General features: G+C 38.8%; 1 long non-coding RNA gene across 3 annotated transcripts in view; it reads right to left on the bottom strand.

The window, feature by feature from the left end:
- The window catches only part of LOC113455726, a 41145-nt gene that overhangs the window by 13099 nt on the left and 6273 nt on the right, over positions 1-21773 (bottom strand). The window contains exons 2-5 of one of the 3 annotated variants that reach the window (XR_003376714.1): positions 18234-18313; positions 15913-16015; positions 14462-14541; positions 10828-10945 (exon numbers count right to left, since the gene is read on the bottom strand). This is a non-coding gene — a long non-coding RNA (uncharacterized LOC113455726). Of the gene's footprint in view, positions 1-10827; positions 10946-11189; positions 11251-14461; positions 14542-15912; positions 17329-18233; positions 18314-21773 lie in introns of those variants that run through there. The other 2 variants (XR_003376715.1, XR_003376713.1) reach the window with 2 other exon arrangements.

Genomic DNA, 21773 nt, shown 5'->3' with positions numbered 1-21773 from the left:
CAGGAAGCAGTCATGAAAGACCGGGCTACGCCCCTATTCCCTACCCTCTGAGGCCCCCAATTTTTTTAACAAAATAAAAAGGGTGGTATGTTGTTCTTTTGAAAAACTACAACTCCCAGACTCCTCTTGGACTATGGTTACCTGTGTGCACACCTGCGCGCAGGTATGGGATATTCCCAGATACCCTTGCGTTCCCCATTAAAAGGCAGGGCCACACGAGGCCCCCCTCCTCATTCTGCCTTTCCTCATGTGTCCCGCATGTCCCTTTTGCCCTTCTGTGTTTCCCTCCCCCATTAAAGTGGACCCACGTGGGAGCCGCCATGTCATGTCTGTGTTTGTTCCGCTGTGTGTGTCTGTCCTGTGCCCCATGTTCAAGAAGAACACCCCCTGCCTTTATTATTTTTTTAAGAAGAACAGACGCAGGTTAGGATATTTCTTGGTAAGCTACCACCTCATGGTGCAACACAGGTTACTAAATGTGGGTTAAAGCAAGATGTGAGAATAAGCCAATAAGAGACTGAAATTAATGGGCCAGGAAGTGTTTAAATGAATAGTTTCCATGTAATTATTTCGGGTAAAGCTAGCTGGGAGCCAGGCCTCAGCCCGCTGCTCCTATCACTACAACCTTCTCCAGATGGACAGAAGATTTTCCCACCGACCAAGAAATGGCTCAATTTGTGGTAAAGAAGATACTATAAGATATTTTTACCTGGTTTGGCCTGCCCAAGGTAATTGGGTCTGACAACAGCCCAGCCTTTATCTCCTAGCTAATCAGGTTGTGGCCCAGACACTGGGGATCAATTGGAAATTACACTGTGCATACAGACCCCAGAGTTCAGGACAGGTTGAAAGGATGGATAGAACCATTAAAAAGACCCTGACCAAATTAGACTTGGAAATTGGTGCTAAAAACTTTGTACAGCTCCTCCCCGCTAGCCTTGTTCCCTGTGCGGAATACCCCATCTCAGCCTGGACTTAACCCCTATGAGATCCTATATGGGGGGCCTCCCCTCTTAGCCTCCTTAAGAGTCCCTCCTGACCCATCTACTCACAAACCCGATATACAGGCACAGTTGAAGGCCCTCTAGATTGTCCAAGCCCAGATGTGGAAGCCCCTGACCACTGCCTACCGGTCCAGACACTCCAAGTCTTGCACCCGTTCCAAGTTGGTGATTCTGTATATGTCCCAGAGCCTTGAACCTCGCTGGAAGGGACCTTATGCCATGTTCCTCACAATACCACCACCCTCAAAGTGGATGGCATTGCGGCCTAGATCCACATGTCCCACACTAAGCCAGCACCTCCGGAGGACGATGACAGAGGACTTTCGAAATGGAAGCTTCAGTGAGCCATAAATCCCCGAAAGTTAAGACTTGTCAAAACAGGCTAATGTTGTCGGTTTTGCTAGCCTTTGCTTTGATACCCCTGCCCATTTAGAGCGACCCCCATGTATCCCAGAAATTGACTTGGCAGGTTTCCTAACAAACCAGAGAAGTGGTATGAGCCACCTCCAAAATAGCCCCCCCCACACATGGTGGGCTGCCCTCACCCCTGATTTCTGTCAAATGGTAGCAGGGCTAGACTACTGGGATATCTGAGATGCATATCCCCAACAGCTGCCCCTGGAGGCTGGCAGAAGATTTTCCCCTCAAGGAAAATTCGGATGCAGGGGTCCTGAACACAGATGCCACTTGGGAAAGCTAGATTTTTACGTCTGCCCCTGAGATGGTCAAAATCAGGCTGCAACTCAATGTTGTGGGGGTTTACACTACCTATACTGTGGTATAGTAGCTGGGGATGTGAAACTGCTGGGGATGCTTATTGGAAACCTAGTCCTTCTTGGGACTGGATAACTGTCCACAAAATTTATACTTCCCCAAAGCAATGCTCCATGAGGAGCACAGGGACCTGTGGTGTCTCCCTCACTTGTCTACCTTTAAACATCACTTCTACTTCCCAGGGGCAAGCAGCAGGACTGTCTCCATGGGTGTCAGGAAGGACTTGGGGCATGCGATGGTATTTCCCAGACAGGGTACATTAACAAGATTTAGGTGCAACCTTCACCATTAAGCTAAAGGTAGAGATTCCTCCAAGCCAAACAGCAGGACCCAACCAAGTATTATCTGACCAGCTTTCAAAAACCCTTCTACCCCTGCTGCTGTAGGCTGGGCTACTCCCACTACTCCCCCTGCTTCTCTGCAGGTGCTTCCCAACACAAGTCAATGACTATTCAACCTTGTGCAGGGAGGTTTTTCTTTGCTAAATAGTACTGATTCCAGCTTGACACAATCTTGATGGCTATGCCTCTCAGGAGGACCTCCCTATTACGAGGGAATAGCCTCATCTGGCATCTTCAACACCCTGTAGTTGAGGGCAACAGAAAAAGTTAACCTTGACAGAAGTATCGGAAAAGGGCCTATGTCTGGGAACTCCAACCCCACATTATCAACACCAGTGTAACCAAACTCTCCTGAGCCCCAGAACAGCAGAAAACAAGATACCTGGTACCCTCCATTGACTTATGGTGGGCCTGAAACACTGGATTAACTCCCTGTATCTCTACTACTATCTTTAATGATGCTTCTGATTTCTGTGTGATGGTTCAATTAGTCCCCATAATTTATTATCGTAGTGCCTCCAGTTTTGAGGATGAATTTGACAAACACCCAAGCTGCTATCAGTGAGAGCCCATCTCCCTGACCCTAGCAGTAATCTTAGGCCTTGGAGTGGCAGCTGGTGTTGGCACCGGTACTGCCACTCTGGTGCAGACTCATCAATACTTTAGTGAATTAAGAACAGCCATGGATTAAGACTTAAGAGCCTTACAGCAGTCCATTTCTAAGATCACGGAATCAATGACCTCGCTCTCCGAAGTGGTGATACAGAATAGATGTGGATTAGATCTGTTGTTCCTTAAAGAAGGAGGGCTGTGTGCTGCCTTAAAGGAGCAATGCTGTTTTTACATAGATCATTCTGGGGTTAAAGATTCAATGGCCAAACATAGAGACAGATTAGACAAGAGACAATGAGATAGAGAGGCACAACAAGGTTGATTTGAGACATGGATTAACCATTCCCCCTGGCTCACAACCCTCATCTCCATGATCACCGGTCCATTACTCATCCTGCTACTCTTCTTAACTTTTGGACCTTGTATTTTCAATCAATTCCTGATGTTCATTCACGAGTGACTTAGCATTAATCAAGCTTTAGTACTCATACACCAGTACCAGGCTCTTAAGAGAGATCTCCAAAAATCCCAGAATTGGGAGGAGAAAATGTAGAAATTTAAGACAATTCTGAGGCTAATTCTGAGCCCTCTCAGCCTTAATGCCTTAGTGCTCCCCCCACTTCCTGGGGATCTAACAACTATACATGCACTACTGAAATGTTTGGAAATTTCCATCTCCCTATATCCTTGTGGATGGATGTTCTCCAAATAGAGCTCTGTTCCTAGAATTGGGACAAGATAACCCACAGATGCCCACAAATGTTTTGATTCTGTCCCTGGAAAAGGATCAGAATGACCCCCAGATGTTCCCTTTTACCTCGCCTGATCTGGCAACTGCTCTCCAGCCCTGGCTCAGACCACTTGTTATTGGAAGCCCCCTGAAAAAACCAATCCTAATAGTTGGAAAACAACCCTCGAGTCCCCCCCTTGTTTCTATGGCTTTTTGCTTTAAACGTGGCTTGTGACAGGCATTTGGGGTCCTTGGCATTGATGCTCAGTGACCCTGCCATGGCAGAATTAAAATCCTCTTGCTTTGGCATCAACTGCAGTGTGAGAGTGTATTCTTGGGGTGACTCCTCCTTGGTAACTGGACTATGAGGTCCAACACAAGGAAAAGACCACATGCAAATAAAACATAGTGTCAGCAAATGCTTCAGCTATTAGCTGTCAGAGTTTCTTGTTTCCATATAAGAGGTGCACTTAAAGAAAATTATTCACAGAGTAGGTCCTTGAAGGGAGTGTAAGGAGCAGCAAGTAGGTCTCCTGTCTTGGTTAGATACTGAAGGTGAAGAGGAATCCCATGCATTGCATATAAAGCCAAAATCTAAAGCTATATGACACTGATGTATCTTAAAAGGGACGCAGCGGCTTAAGAAGCAGGGACACATTTACTGTACAGAAAAAAAAAGGAGCAGGTGACACAGTCAGCATGTGGGAAATCTTAGCAAGTACCTGGCTATGCTGGATGTCAATTGGCTCTGTCTCCTCACAAGTTTCAGTAGCAATCCTCCTTCACTGACTAGTAGGTTATAGTCAGGTCCTGGCTAGAACCAGGAACCAGCTGTGAGCTGGTCTCCAGCCAGGAGCCCGACTGACAAAACCCCTTTGTGAAGGGAATGATATTATCTCCTGTTATCCCTGATTGGCTGAGTGTGTACAGTCATCTAGAGAATGGATTTGGGCCAATCAAAAGACAGATCTCAAAGCTACCAATGGAAATCAAGGGCCTGCTGTAACTATGGAGATTTCTGTCTTAGCTGCTATTGCATGTCTCTCTCCCCCTCCCTCTATGTTACCACAGAAACAGGGAAACTGAAACTAGAAAGGCAGAAAAACAGTAATTTAACATGTAAGCTGGCTCTAATTGGTAACAGATGAAAACAATCAAAGGTGCCTGGGGCGTGAGCATGTACCTGGCTCCATGGGAATAGATCCTGGTGTCCTATGAGAAAGCCTTCATTTCTGTATGAGCCCTCCTGAATGTGACTCTGGGCAGCTAAGTGCAGATTGCGGCTGAATATTTTCTGTCTTCCTATGTCGATTTCCATAACTGCTATAAATGTACACATGAGCCATCACATGAAATTGGAAGTATTAGAGTGACCTACAAAATGAGGATTAAATTAAAGAAAGAAATGTTGAGTTCTACCCCTGGTCAAGCAATGTACCCTATGAGCATGAATATCAAGGAATAATTTAATATGTACTATGAAAAAACTTTCAAATATATCTGTATGTATGTGTGTGTGTGCATGTGTGTTTATGTTTCTAGGTGCTTGTGTGTTCACATGCAGTTATACACTGAGGAAAGACCACAAGTGTGCATAAAGGTAATATACAGAAACAGACTCAACTGTTTTCTCTGTCACCTTTATTTCTTTAGAATGTCTTATTTAATATAAATATGCAAATATTATGCATATCTAAAGCCCACAATTCATAACATAATCTATAATTCTCCCCTATCTCTAACATCACTATTGTGTTTTAACTTGAAGAACTAACTCTTTCTTTTATTTGTGTGTGTATATGTTTGTGTGCGTATCTGTCAGTACTTGTGCTTATGTATGTATCCATGTGCATTTGTGTATGCAAGTGTTTGGCTGTTATCTCTATTTTTATTTTTGTGATTATAATTTAATTACAACATATATTCATTCCTGTCTTCAAACCCTCCCATATACCAGTTAACGCTTGTTTTTCAAATTCATAGCCTCTTGTCCACTAATTGTTTTTGCATATGTAGATAGATAGATAGATAGATAGATAGATAGATAGATAGATAGATAGATAGATAGATATACATATATGTTATTAAATATAAACTGATCAGTAAGTCTAATGCTACCTGCATGTATGTTTTCAAAGCTGGATTTTGGGCAGAAGACAAATAATTGTGCTCTTTCCTGCAAAAGGCCAAATCTTCCATTTCCAGCTTTCCTCAACTGCCTAAAGTTGTTTGTGTTCATTTGAGACCTAGTGGACTTTTCTTTCTCCTGTATAGCAGTTCATTGCTGTCATCCTTATTCATCTAATTTTTCTATGGTCATATTGTAGAAAGTTTATAGGTGGAGCTTCTGCTATTACTGGGACACACAATATCACAGCATTCTTCCTGATCATCTAGCTCCTCCCAACTTTTCTGCCAGTGCACTGCAATGTTCCATCAGCACTAGGTGTGAAGTGTTTTGTAGATGCATCTCATGGATGATTGTGCAAGCTTCTGAAGGAGGAAGAGAATCTCATGTCCTAAATGGCTATGATGGCTATGAACCACTTCAATGAACAGCATGGCACAATAACCTTAAGTTTTCAGTACTAACACACATATCTGAGTGGTATCCAATGAACCTCTATTTGTGCTCATGACCTGCTCAACAACAGGGAGACATTACTTGCTATTAGAAATGTAAATACTCAGTGGAGATGAATTTATAGGTAAGAAAAGAAAAGTGACATCCACAACTTATTAATGTAACTTAGCAACTTCTAAAACTTTACCCTTATACACTAAAAAATGGAGGCTTCCTTCATAATGAAGAAATTCTTCATTGTAACAGAGAGATTATTTCAGAAAATAATAACCAGTCAAAATATAGGGTTACGGGGACCAGGCTCCCTCATTTCTTCATAGAAACTGAGTTCTTTTAGGGTTGCCTGTGTCATAATGGATCAATAGAACTCTCCTGGAAGCCGGGTATTTTCTGAGATATCTCCTATGTTCAGGTTCACTTGAAACAGTTACATTCAGGGGCTGGAGAGATGGCTCAGTGGTTAAGAGCACTGCCTGCTCTTCCAAAGGTCCTGAGTTCAATCCCCAGCAACCACATGGTGGCTCACAACCATCTGTAATGAGGTCTGGTGTCCTCTTCTGGCCTGCAGACATACAGACAGAATATTGTATACATAATAAATAAATAAATATTAAAAAAAGAAACAGTTACATTCATTAAAATTCACCAAGTAACCTAGTTTGGAAATATTGCAAAACTCAAAAATCTGTCACTGTCATTCATTCCCTGGGATTGCATGCCCAGAATACTATTTCTGGAATTTTACCTGTTTCTTCCAGAAATAAACTCAGATGTTCATAATTTCGAAGTATGAATGCTACTGACTGAGCCAAATTCTGACCCAGGAATATTTTACCTTAAAGGGAAAAGAAATCCATTGAAAACAATTCAAGGACCTCAAGGATATTCACTCTATGTAATCAATAATGCAAATTTCTGAGCCAATGCACTATATTAAGTAGTATGATATTAAAAATAACCATGGTAAAGCACTTGGGACACCAAGTGTCATCTGTGAACAAGTGTCAAGTGATATCAAGATTTCAAAACCAAGGAGCTATTAAGTCAAATAATAATCAATGTTCAACATAGAATTAATCTATCAGCATCAATTATTTCTTCCATATATCACTATGGACAGGAAGCACTAACTATCTACAGCTCTTTGAAAAAGTTGAAGATTATCTGTCTATACTGAGTATAATCTCTATGTATCTAAAGAACCTGATTAGTCTAATTATAAATGACAAACATAGATGACTATTGATCTAATAGATAGATTTGATTGTCTTCACCTATGTTAATTTATGCTAGATGCCTTCTGTGAAACTGTAATATACATATCACAGTTTCCCCACACTCCACTGTTCCCATCCCCTCCCACCCACCTTCCTTCTAGCTTCCCCCAAATACTGGCCCCCTCTATCTCCTTTCAGAAAAGGGCAGGCCTCCCATGAAAGTCAACAAAGCAAGGGATAACAAGTTGAGGCAAGACCAAGTATCAAGTTTGGACAAGGCAAACAAGCTTTGGGATAGGGTTCCCCAAAACCAGCTCAAGCACCATGGACAGGTCCTGATCCCACAAACAGACCAAGCTACACAACTGCCACACACATGCAGAGAGCCTAGGTCAGTCCCATGTGGGTTCCCTAGCCATTAACCCAGAGATCAAGAACGCCAATGAACTCAGGTACAGTGGCTCTGTGGGGTTGCCTGTCTTGATCTTGACCAATGACTCATACATTCTTTCCTCTCTTTCTTCAACAGGGCCCTGGAGATTGGCAGGGTGCTCGGATATGGATCTCTGCATCTAATTCCATCGGTTACTTGATGAATGCTCTCTGATGACAATTAGAATAGTAACCAATCTGATTATAAGAGACCAGTAAAGTCAGCCTCTCCATTATTGCTAGGAGTCTTAACTGGGATAATTCTTATGGAATCCTGGGGAGTTTCACTGGCATCAGATTTCCCCTAACCGCAAAATGCTCCCCATTCAAGATATCTCTATCATTATTCCCTCCATTCATCCCAGTCCCAATCCACACAACCTGAATCCCCATATCCCCACAGCTCCGCATCACCCCCACCCCCAGAGTACTCAGGGGATCTCTGCTATTTCCCATTTTCAGGGAAAACCCACATATCTCTCTTCGGTCCCTCATTGATATTTATCTTTTCTGACTCGGTGGATTCTAGTCTGGCTATCCTTTAATTTACACCTAAGATCTACTTATGAATGAGTACATACTATGAAGTAGGAATTATCCTTGAATTCATTGGCAAAGGGGACAATGTCCTGAATATGACAAGAGTAGCACAGACACAGAAATCAACAATTAATAGGTGGGACCTGACAAAGGATACTGTCAGTAAGACAAAACAGCAGAGTATAAAATATGAAAAGATTTTCACTAACCCCACATCTGACAGAGGGCTGGTCAAAATATACAAGAAATTCAAGAAACCTGACATCAAAATATCAAATAATGCAGTTATAAGTGGGGTACAGGTTAAAACAGAAAATTCTCAACAGAAGAATCTCAAATGGCAAAAATACACTTAAAAAATTATTCAACCTCTTTAGACAGAATGGAAATGCATATAAAAGAAAGTCTGAGATACGTTCAAAGCAGTATTTTTCATAATATCCAAAAGTTGGAAACAACTTAGATTACCCTCAGCCAAAGAATGGATACAGAAAATATGATGCATTAACACAATGGAGTATTAGTCAGCAGAAAAAAAAACAATAACATCATGAAATTTGTAGTCAAAGAAAAGGAACTAGAAAAAAATTATCTTGTGTGAGGTAACACAGTCCCAGAAAGACAAATATGGTATAGAATCACTCATAAGTGGATATAAGCTCTAGTCAGGGTTTAAATCCATACAAAAGTTTCTTGAAAAGTATTTGCTCCATTCAATTGTTTTCATTAGGAACCTGAACACATCATAAAACTTCCCTTCATATATCACACTTGAGCTTCCTCTGCTTGTCCAGCCTCTGACCTCCTCCAGAATGCAATCTCATTTTATGCACAACCTTTGTAGGTTGGGTATAAATACCTTTTATCTACCAAAAGATTCTAACTTTACAAAGATGGGGACCCAGCAAATATTCAGCAAACCCACTACATCTCTATACTAACCTCTGGATTTTTGGTAAGTTCCACGCCTTCCTGAAGTCAGTAGTGAACACTGTGCTATCTCAGTCAACTGGAAATCACTCGTTTCTTTCCTCCTATTTAATTTCCTCAGTAGTTCTCTCCCCACTTATTCTGTACTCCAGTCTTTAATATCCACAGGGACGTCTCCAGTGATGAAGCATTATTTATTATGGCACACATGAAATAGTCATGAAGGACTGATTAGCCTTCTACTGTGTCAGTTTATGTACCCAATATACTAACGGGGTTATGTGGCCATGGTGCTCAGATTCTCTGCCTTCACAGTGTACAAAATTATTTGTTTTTAATCTGTTCTGTCCCATATCCAGTGAAAGCACATAGCAGGCTGTGAGAGATTAGTTTTTTGCTTACTGAAACATTTTTGTAATGCTAGAAATTTTGAAAAACATTTTTTCAGATACCTCAATAAAATAAAGATTAATATGTACTTTCCAGCTCATTGATTTTCTATTTATCTTTATGAAAAGCAGGTTACAAGATATATCTTTTGATTTTTCTATGTCACTTCCTTCCTATTGCTACAAGATATCAATGAGTTCTAAGATTTAGGTTAGTAGATGGTTCTCTGTATTGCTAATCTAATTTGATCCATCTTACACCTTATCCTCCATAGATATAATAAATCCTAGTAGACACTTCCTTTTCTTTCATTCAATATACCTACTGTATTAAAAACCAATATCAAATCATCAGCTTCCCAGACCTTACCTGATGCAGTTTCTACATTATACAAGCATTATTAGTCAGAGCTGACACTCACCAAGAGACACACGTCTCATTATACACAGAAATATCCATTTTGTTTCCAACGCCACTCACAGATACCTCTGACCCTAATGTGCATTTCCCAGGTAGAAACCAGTCACAGACCTCTTAATCGTGCCTGCCCCTCCATACAAACAGAAAAAGACAGCTATGCTGTGATTTCACTAATGTACAATCACTGTCTCAATGGCCTCACCTTAGCAATGCACCTTCCCATATTATATTACCAACATCTCTACTACAACCCTTCTACTGTCTTACAAGGTAGAAAAAAAAAACATATAATATTCTGTGTGTAATCTCCATTAATTTATGCAAAATATGTTTAGTTACTTTTCTCCTTTGCCGTATTAAGAATAACATAGTTATTCTACCCAATCTCACTGGTAGTATCTCTGTATCCTGCAAACTACTTCATGTGCTGATAATATTCCTTTCAATGGGGTGATATTTAAACATCTATAACTTCTCTTGAGATCCCAATGGAAAACTAATTTACATTTCCACAAAATCTTACTCTCAGGGAACCAGTGGTGTTTCATGATCATTTAAACAGTAGAGATAATGGGCTACTTAGTGAAGTGTGGGTACTCTCAACTCAAGTTTCAAAAAAAAAATTCTTTTCCTAGCAGGGATGCTAGCTTTCCCTATATTTTCACCTCATCTTCCTCAGCCTATAAACTCTAACCATTTCAAAAGCCCATTTTTATTTCTGGCAGAGTTGAATAAAACATGTGGTGGTAAATTAGTTATATGGGTTGGATAATATTTCTGTGCAAGACAGACATGTGGAAAAATCCATTGCATGCTATTATTATCCGTAGCTGACAGCGAGAGTTGTAACTACCTTAAAAGATGGTCTTTGTTGTTCATTGCATTCTTGTCTGGTCCTTGGATGAATAGTTCGGCAGTCATTCCCAGAGACAGCTGCTGACTCCACAAGCATGGCTACTGAATCTTGGCCACTGCAGGTAAGGACGAAAAACAGACAATGGTGCCATGCACTCAAAAGTTGCTTTCAATCTAGTCATTAAGATATTAGAAGCAACAAAGACCTGGTTTTAAGACACTTGTAATTATTTTATATTCTGCAAATTCCTTAAATGAACTGCGTGTTAATATGCAGTTTCCCAAATATGTTTCACTCCACAGTAACAGGGCCAAGGATTCATGGTTGGAACTAGTAGAACCTTTAGAGGATTCACTCACCAATAGAACGGAATTTAAACAAGGAGTTTCCTAAAGACATCCCAGGGGTAGTGAGGAACTTCTAGTTGGTAGAAAAAGAGAATATAGTTCCAAGGATTATAATAGAGACAGATCTATAGTATCACATAAACATTTGCATCAACCCTCTCTTGCACTACTATAAAAAATATCCTTGCATGTCTGGAGAATTTCCAGCAATATCTTCCAAGACAGTGTAAACCAAAAAGATGGTATGTAAGGAGAAAAATTAATGCCAATAACAAGAAAGCAGTGAAACTAGATACTATATACATAGATTAATCACTGAAATCAAGAATCTAAAATCACTACAGAAGCTCAAAACAAGAGTCTGACTTCATAGCCACAGTGTTTGATCTTTTTTTTTTTTCTTCTCCAGACCCTACTGGACAGAGTGTTTGAACCAACTGTTTCTCAGAGCAATTCTGACGATGTTTCCTCTAACCTACTACAAATGAATTTTTTACATAAGGTATTCAAAAGCTCTGTTTCTTTATATGACACTACATAGTCAGGGACGTCTTCTAGAACAATAACAATGTCAGGCCCTACAGTTTGTGAGCTTGCCTTTCTTTCCCCTTTCTTCCATCATCTTGGAGATCTCTGAGGCCTCTGGTTTTATTCAGAAGACCAACAGAGAGCATTGTAAACAATTATTTGCAATGACGTAGTCCAAAGTGGAAATGCTACATAAGTGTGCAGAGGGCTCTAGGGAGGACAGAGATGCTATAATCTAAAGGAGAGGATAATTTGCTCACGCTGTACTCTGCCTATGCTGAAATATGATTCTCCATCAGAATTAATATATTCAAGTAATGTGGATCATGCTGGTAAGGGAAAGCACATGTTTCCTTCTATGTGCTATGCCTTTTGTCATCACTTTTGAGGAAACATATTCAGGCCTCTTTTCTTGAAATCACTAAGGATGAAAAATGACAATTTTCCAGTAGCCATATGATTTTTTTGGCAATTATTTAAGTGTTCTCATGACTTCTGGCACACAGTTAATGATTCCAAAACAGAGACAGAACTTTGTGATCTTAATTAACTCAATTGAAATCAATTTTAATTTCAAGCTATTCCCATCTTGAATTCATAACATGCTGAGTATCACTTTCTTTTCCATATTCCAGAAAATTTAAGATGCTTTTTGAGTTTGCTTTCATGCTAGAAAAGCTAAAACAACAGATAAATTTAAGCGAGTGTATGCTATACAGAATTGTATTGGTATGGATCTTGGTTCATCGATACAAATTTAAGATAAATTATATAACTATAATTCTTGCTTAATACCTGTATATATATATATATATATATATATATATATATATTGTAAAATTTACAATGTTAAAGTTAAAACCTTCCTTTCTATTTAAAAAGAAAGGGAAAATTGTGTGGGAAGTGCTTCTGTCTGTGTTTTGCTTTTATTATTTAATGAATAAAGCTTTTTCGGCTAGTGGCTTAGCAGAATAGGGCAATGTGAGGATTCCAAGCAGACAGACGAGGAAAGAATAGGCAGAGTCAAAAATGCCATTTAGCTGCCTCAGAAGGAGACAGACTTTGGAAACTTGCTGGGAAGTCATACCCTTGTGGTATGCACAGACTAATAGAAATTTGTTGATTTAAGAGGTAAGGACTGGGTAGAAAAATGCTTAAGGTACTGGTCATATCATACAGCATGGCAATTAATACAGATTTCTATGTGATTATTTCAGGAGTCTGGATTGCCAGAAAATAAATGAGCAGCCTCCCCCAAGTGTCCAACTCCCACAGCAAGTATACCCTCAGATTCCTATACTTGGCTATTGATAGTACATGGGCTAAGGATAAAAACTTGGGATAAGAAAGGATTCAGAATTGGCATGACCATCCACATGGATCATTATCAAGAATATCCAGAATGAAAACTAACTTTTCTTTCCTAACCAGAAAGATAACTACATTTCCTTCAACTCCAGTCCCAGCTACTTCTCCCTAAATTCTCCATGGGAAACCTCAACACAGATGTCATCAAAGTCACTGATTCATGGTTAATACATTCATCCTGTGATTCTCACTTTTATTAAACTTAGAAACTGACAGGGGATTCCAAATCTATGAGCCATTGAGAAAAAGTTCTCTCAGATAGGGGCTGTTGGAGAGATTGTTATATAGTCAAAGGCACAACCAATTTCTACTGTGTGACTTTCAATCAGGTAAATAAACTTCATTATAGGACTTCTCAAATTCTGGGTGAGGATTTTTGTATACACCTTGAACAAACTCTTCTAGACTCAGACCAAGGTAGGTACTCCTTTCCAAACAGACTCTCTTTGCATTGTTGTTTGAAATAAACAGTCTGTTCTGTTCAGATTGTTCTCTTCTTTGCTTTCTGTCATGTAAAGCTGCTATAGAAATCTAAACAGAGGTGCAGAAATCCAGGAAGGAAAAGAGGAGTCTATTAGAAGCCTGAGCACTACACAGAGACTTCCCTTGTTCTCCTTCACGTACTACTACTGGGGACGCTAATGGGCCTGGAAGTCATGTGTCTCTCAGGCTGTCATTCGTTCACTCTGAACTGATGATGAAAGGGAAGCAGAAGTTTTTCAAAGCATGTATGCATGATAAAAAGAAAGTGACTACACTCTGGTCACTTCCTCTTCTGCACCTATTTACTTAATTATCAGCTATATGAGTATCTGCATCTAATTATAACTTCAACATTCCCTGCTGTGTATTCAATCTGTTATTCCATTAACTTTGAGGCATGTGAGTTTCTTACTCTGAGGTCTGTAAGTGAAGAAATATTTTCATTGTTGTTTCATTTGCTGAGATATTTCTAATGTGTGTCACTTTACAATTATCCTGAACCTGAACTCTTACCCTCTTAAAATATTTCATAAGAAAAGAAACACACAAAAAAATAAAATTTACATAACACCATGGTGTTCAATCTTTCAGTCTTAACCCCTTCAGAAGCAAACCACTCTGTCACTAGTGTCACCTAAGACCACAAGGAAACACAGACATTGACATTATAATTAATTGCAGTAGCAGAATAACAATTATGCAGTGGCAACACAAACAGTTTTATGATTGGGGGTCAACACAACATAGGAAACTGTATTAAAGTGTTGCTGCTTTAGAAAATGAAGAATAAATGGCATAGGATGTACATAGCCACAGGATGATTTGTAAAAAATATAAATGAAAATGATTCATGATTTCAAGAAGCAACTCAAATTAATTTAACTTTATTAAATTATATGACTTACCTCCTTGAAGAGATAGGTGAAAACAGCTGTTGATTGCTTCATGTTAGATGCAAAATGATTACAACTCTAAACAATCACTCCTGAAAAAAAGTTACAAGCAATATTATATAGACAGAATAGCATATATACATGCAATATCAACTAGTGAAAAATAGAACATGTATTAGAAAGAGAGTGTTAATTTATAATTAGAAGGGTATAAATAAAAAGGAAAGGGGAAATATAATAAAATCATAATCACAAATAAAAGAGAAAGAATATTTTGGTGAAATGTTCCTTCCTTGAGAGTGTAAACCGGCCGGCCTCTTACATGTTTAATCTCAAATAATACAGGGAACAGAGAGCAGGAGTAAACAGATTGATTTGCTGCACAGTGGTAACAATCGGCACCTGACAACAGAACCTGTCTTGGAAAGTAGAATATGTGAGAATCATGACAGCAGTAGAAAGGTAATGAGGTAGGATGTCATTGTTATAGTTCTCTTCTCCCTGAGGGATGTTCATTGGGTACCAGGGAAAAGAGTGTCAGAACAAACCCCCATCTCTAAATCAGAAGCTATGACTAATTGATAATCAAAGTACATCAAAAGTTAAATTTCACCATTTAAGTCTCCCTGCATATACAAATCCCTCTTAAGGGCAGGGCCTTCAAGTAAATGGCTCCACAAAAAGTACTCAATGGCATTTTTAGAGGTTATTTGTCTCATAGCGCTTTATCAGGGCTTTTTATTTAACCTTGCAGTGCCCTTGTCTACATATTAATGGTTTCCAGTTTTATATTTTTATAAGATTCCTGTGATTAAAATCATTTTTGTATCATATCTATGTGATTCTTGTAGCTTTTCTTTGGCTATTTATCTCCAGATTGTTTATTTACTTCTTTCATTCTAACCTGGTTTCTCTATTAAAATTTACTATAAATAGTGTTGTTGTTAGGAGTATTAATCATAGTAGTAGTAGTAGTATGCCTTATATTATAAAGAATGACAGACAGTGTAGATTGGGTAAGTGGATGGTAAGCATGGGGTACCTAGCAGGATTTGGGTGAGGGGAAACAGAAATAGTAATATGCTGTGTGAAATACAATTATCAATGAAAACAAAATCCTACTTGACAAAGAGGGATATCAGCAAATGTTCTAGCTCTAAGTTTCATTGTCTCAGGGTGTCAGGGTGAGAACTATACACAATAATCAATTCTACACATAGTAGGTGCATAAAAACTGTGTGAAAAGCAAGAGGTCCCTATCTCTGTTGGATATTGATATCAAGTTAAATCACCCAGTTTCAGATAAAGCCAGAATCCAACAATAGGTAAAAATGATGTATTCTAAAAGAAAATCAGCCTGAGGACTAAATACAGATGTGGGAATAAATTTCCAACAGATAAAATACTATAAAATCACTCAGAGAAGAAATGGAGGAAAGCCCACCATGCCACCCCCACAGTACCTACTGCATTTCCACTGGTTGTGTCTCCTTTCAGGTCTCAGAAGCAGCTCTCCTTCACTTGTAGGTAGGTTGTAGGGAAGACCTGACTAGAACCTAAAACCAGCTGAGAGGTGTATTGCAGTCAGGAGTCTGATTGGCAAAAGCCCTGTGTGAAGTTTGCCTGTGACTGACTGAGTGTGTACAATCAAATACAGAATGGATTTGGAACATTCAATGGAGAGAGGGGGAGCACTCAATCCTAGGTACAGAAATCAAAGCCTGTTGTAACTCGGGAGCTTTCCATCAAAGGCGGCTATTTTGTTTCTCTCTCATCTCCCTATCTGTTGCAGCAGAAGCAGGGAAATTGACAGGACAAAGTCAGGAGAAAAAGTCATTTAACCTGGGCTCTGACTATCATTGAGAAGAGACAAAACAAGCTATTTTCACCTGGAGGCTGAGCATATCAGGCTGCTTGGACCTAGAAACTGGCTATTGACCAGGAATCATCCATTTTATACTGGTTCGTTCTAATTGGTGCTGACTCTCTGCCCTGTGCCTGTGTCAGTTACCCCAAGTGTCTCGATTATATGCATGAGCCATCATCCCGGATTAGAACTTTATGAATATTACAGTGCCATAACAATAGTGCTTGCAATAAAGATATGAATGGTGTTGTTGAGCCCAAGTTTGTCAAAATACCCAGTGAGAATGAAATGACCGAAACAGCCATAGTGGAAAAAAAATAATTTAAGTGGTGTTTTAGAAAAAGCAAACTGTCAAATTCAATATGCATTTAACCTATCTCTCTCACGCACACTTGCTCTGTGTGTGTGTGTTTGTGTGTATATGTATGCAGAGTAGTTTTCATGTAGAGAAGGCACATATGTGTTCATGTAGGTGACATCCAGAGAATAAACTCTGCTAATGTTTGTCTGGTGCCTTCATTTCTGCATAATAACTTACATAATTCAAAGATGAAAACATTGTGTGTTTGTAAAAATCCATCCTCCATAACATAATCTAAAATCCACCCATTCTTACAATCACTATTTATGCTAACTTTGATAACTTTCTTCTTTGTGTGTATGCATTTCTCCCTTTTCTTTGCTCTTTCAAACCTATATATATATAGTGCTGTGTGTGTCTCTGCATGTGTGTGTGTATAAACATGCACTGTGGTATCAGATGTGACCATGTGTGCATGTAGGTAACATGCAGAATATAAACTCTACTACAGTTTCTCTGGTGACTTCATTTCTTAAAAATATTTTACTCATTATAAATACATAAATATTATATATTTGTAAAAAGCCATCATCCATAATCTAAGTGAAAAATCCTCTCCTATTCCTAGTCAAACTATTGTGTGCTAATTTTGAGAACTTTGTCTTCTCTTTTTGTGTCTGAATGTGTGTTTGTGGGCATCCATATGTTTGTGCACAAATGTGTGTGGATATGTACCAATGCATGTGTGTGTCTGCATGTCTGTGTATATAATAGGTTATTCCATTTATTTGTGAGACTATAATTTAATTACAACATTTCTTCCTTTTCTTTGCTCTTTCAAACCCTCCTATATACCTTTATACATGCTCCGTCAAATTTGTGCCTCACTTTTCTGTAATTGTTGCTGGGTGCATATATGTATACAATACAGATTTATTCCTAAATTTAACATGATAACTCTGTTAACAATAACCTGCATATATGTTTTCAAAGCAGGCCCTTTGGTACTAAATAACAAAATTTTGTGCTCTTCCATAAGAATGACATATCCCTTTTCCAGATTTCCTCAGTAGCATTCAGTGCTTTGTATAGATTTTAGTCATTCTGGGCTCTTCTTTTTCAATTTACTATGTTCATTTGTGTTATCATTATTCATATGACTGTCTAGTCTATGTAAACCTCCAGTCATCTTCTACCTCATCTGTGAAATTTCATGAGTTTAAATGAAAGCTAATACCTAGAATCCTAAAAGTTTCAGTACTTTCCCAAAAGTTAAAAAGGAAAAGATAAGTAGATGCCACTTCACTGAATATTTGCTGACCATTATCCCCAGAAAAATTAGTGGAGAAAATGAAAAGTAGGTGTTTCTATAGAAGAAATATTAAATATTTCTAGGTGGAAATAACATAGTGTGATCTCTACAGAAATAATAACACATGCATAACATATATGGATTAAAAATATGGTCAGGAAACATGCTAAGGTGTTGAAATATAGAAATTCAGTTCAGTTTTACAGAGGAGCAACAAATAATGAAAAATGAAAAATAAAAGGCAAAAAGCACCACAAATTACAATAAAACTAGCTAGGTGTGTGGTGTGTGACTTCATCAAAACCTTCTCAGGAGAAGGCAAGGAAGGACCTCCTCAGTGCCTGAGTCTGAGATTATCTTCAGCAGGTTGATGAGTTCATGTGTCTACATCATAGAAGGAAAGGAGAAAATGGTTAAGAACGACTAGAGAGTAGTTCTAAAAAATGTATACTTAAGCAGAAAATCATTTCAATATAATTAGTAAGATCAAAATAATGTTTAAAAATAGAAAATTCCTATAAAATATGTATTAATATTATTATAAATGCAATATTCACAAGTAATATAAAGATTGGGAACAGTGGGCATTCAGGTACCCATATGTGTGTTTCCTTTGTCTTAATGATAAATGAAAATTTCTACAGAACCATACAGACCCATATATAAATATAAAATTATTTGATATATGCTCAAGGCTCTAATATGTCACTTACTAGTTATAATTTAACTCATTTTAATAATGCCAAAAATTATACTAGGCAAAATATTTTTCAAAAGTTCTAGGAAAAATGTTTATGTGTATGTGAACAAGAATGAAAAGAAGCCTAGCACTTCCTGCCACCTCAGAAGGGTCAAAGTGCAACTACTGAGCCTACATTTCTGACCCTATAATGTTCTGTTGCAGTCTGAGATAGAAGAAGGATCATGTGATAGTTGGTGATGTACAGCTTCTTGGTGGACCTATATTACAAACTTCCCGAACATAATGAGTCCTGTTTACTTAGGAGCCTACCCAAGATTGCTGACTATGGGTTTGGCCCTTTATTAATTGTTGAAGGAGTAGGCTGCTTGTTCTTCCTGGCCACCCAACTAGCTTATACCAGAAATAATCACACAGAAGCTGTATTATTTAAAACACTGGTTGGGCCATTATCCCTAACTTCTTATTGGTTAATTCTTACATCTTAATTTAACCCATTTCAATTAATCTGTGTATCACCCAGAGGTTTTGGTCTACCAGAAAGTTTCAGCACATCTACTTCTGGCGGTGGATCCATGGAAACTTCCTGATTCTTTCCTTCTCCCAGCATTCAGTTCTGTCTTCCCTGCCTACCTAAGTTCTGCCCTATCAATAGGTCAAAACAGTTTCTTTATTCATTAACCAAGAAAAGCAACACACAGACAGAAGGAACTCCCACACCAATCCATATTATGTCTTTGGACACAGAACTCACGTTGCAAGAATGGAGTTCAGTCTGCTCTTTCTCTGCTTCATTTTCCACCTGCTCAGGTACCTGTTTAGCAGCATCTGTGATGTGTCTGGTGAAATCTGGGTCACTGCTCTCTTTAAGAAATTTATTTAGTGGTGTAAGGTCTCTTATAGAGAATTAAGATAAGGTCTCAGCCACTGTATATTTCCAAACAATCTCTGAAAATGACGCAGAGTCTGTAAGCTATCCTTCCTCATTGATAATTCTCCAGGCTTAATTTTTTTAGGCTATAACATATTACCTAAATACTGGGATGGTGGGTGTCTTTGTACTTTTACTGGAGCAATAAATAACCCTGCTTGGTAAGACTATGCTGAAGTTGTTCATATGTCTCGAGCAAAACTATTTCATTTTATGGGAAAGCAAGACATCATCAATATCATATGATGGAGGAAGGTCATTCGTTAATTAAATAAAGAAGCTGCTTGCCCTAAAACATAGGTGGGAGGAGTAAACAGAACAGAATGCTGGGAGGAAGAGGAAGTGAGCTCAGACTCGACAGCTCTGCTGTCTCAGACGGAGACGCCATGCTCCCAGCTCCTGGGCGGATGCGGGTATAGCTCTGCTCTCCGAGACACATGTGATGAACATGTGGCAACATCTCTCAGGGTCCAGACTTGACAAGTACATACATTCCACATAGGGACATGAGAATTAGAAATCCTAGGAAGGATAATCAGGGATATCATTGGAATACAGATAGTAACAAGGGGGCAGGGAAGTGAATACTGATTGTACACAGCTTTATTTCTTATGATCTTTAAATGACCCATTCCAAAAAGGAGGAAAAAAAAACTATTTTGCCATGATAAGGAAAAAGTGACTATCATCTTGATACCCAAACTTAAAACACCAAGTAATTATGGTGTCAGTGATCCTTCTGTCTATGTGTCGCTTTTATCAATTAATGAATAAAGAAACTGCCTTGGCCTGTTGATAAGGCAGAACTAGGAAGGCAGGGAAAACTGGACTGAATGCTGGGAGAAGAAAGGAGGAGAAAGGAGAGATGCCATGGAGCTGCCACTGGAGATAGACATGGTGAAACTTTGCTGGTAGGTCACAACCTTTGGTGAGGCACAGATTAATAGAAAAATGTTAAATTAATATGTAAGTGTTAGCCAATCAGAACCTAAAGCTAACGGGCCAAGCAGTGATTTAATTAATAAACTTTCTGTGTGATTATATCGGGGCTGAGCAGCTGGGAACAAACAAGTGTCTCCATACAACAAACTGGCACCAACGTGGCTATCTAAATCCACATCAAACCTGAGAGGCCTTAGAAGGAGACTCTAGATACAAAAATACAGAGCTTAACACAGCTTCTTGGTGTTTGCAGGCAGTGTGCCACAGCTCCTTTAAGAGAGATTTTCCTGATTCAAAGGTAGCAAAACAAACAAACAAAATGCCATGACATTTTGAAATACTGGCTTTCTGGGCTGTGTTGCCAGCATGACCTCAGGTTCTTTCAGGAAACAGAGCATTTGGATGGAGTTTGTGTCAAGCATGCTGTGACTTGGTTGATGGCAATGTGGACTGCCTTTGTGCCTGAAAGTGGGGTGGTCTGTATGGCTCTTGGAAGCAGTGAGCAGCTTCACCATTTTGGAATTGGCATGGCACCAGGTAATACCATATGTAATGTCACAGCTTAGAGACATAAGCACTTAGCATTTCAAGAAGCGCTTCTGGTCAGAAAATAATTACAAATATGCTATAAAAGCAAACTCAGATAAAAAATACATATAAATGGGTCATAATGTTGGATAAATGTATATAGGCTTGGGAGAGAGAAGAAAAAGAATATAGACAGTATTAAAAAGAAGTAAATGTTTGTTTTTTTAAAAAAAAGGAAAGTCTTTAAAGAGACAAAGTGCAGAAAGTCACAGATTAAAAGGAGTAAACAAAGAATAAGCCATGGAAAGATGGAAAATTCACAGAGAGTCCGGATTATGTATACTATTGTGTTTTTCTTTGACTTTTATTTTGACTATGAAGGAGTTAAGGAGAGAGAGAGAGATTTATTATATGGACTGCTATGTTAAGCTAACATAAAGGTATCTTGATTCCAAAATTTGAGTTTAAGGATATGTTGCTTTGGAAAAGAGGTTCTTCTTTTGTTTTCACAGAAGATGAGAAGCTATGAATTGCTTCCAGACACATATGGTTTGATGGAACAAGACCCCCTGAAAGGTTGTTGTAAACACCCCCACAGTGAAAATACTTTTCCCAATAAACAGCAGGAGACAGTTTGGAAAAACTACACCTATATTCCCAAATATTGTTTTTAAATGTTTACATTTCAAAGGGGATATGATATAGATATGAATTATCTACATTGATATGGATCCTGGTTTATT

The sequence above is a fragment of the Microtus ochrogaster genome, unplaced genomic scaffold (genome assembly GCF_000317375.1).
Source record: "Microtus ochrogaster isolate Prairie Vole_2 unplaced genomic scaffold, MicOch1.0 UNK94, whole genome shotgun sequence".
NCBI classification, from domain to species: domain Eukaryota; kingdom Metazoa; phylum Chordata; class Mammalia; order Rodentia; family Cricetidae; genus Microtus; species Microtus ochrogaster.
Note: the sequence above shows the minus strand (reverse complement) of the source record. Positions and strands in the feature narration are given on the sequence as shown.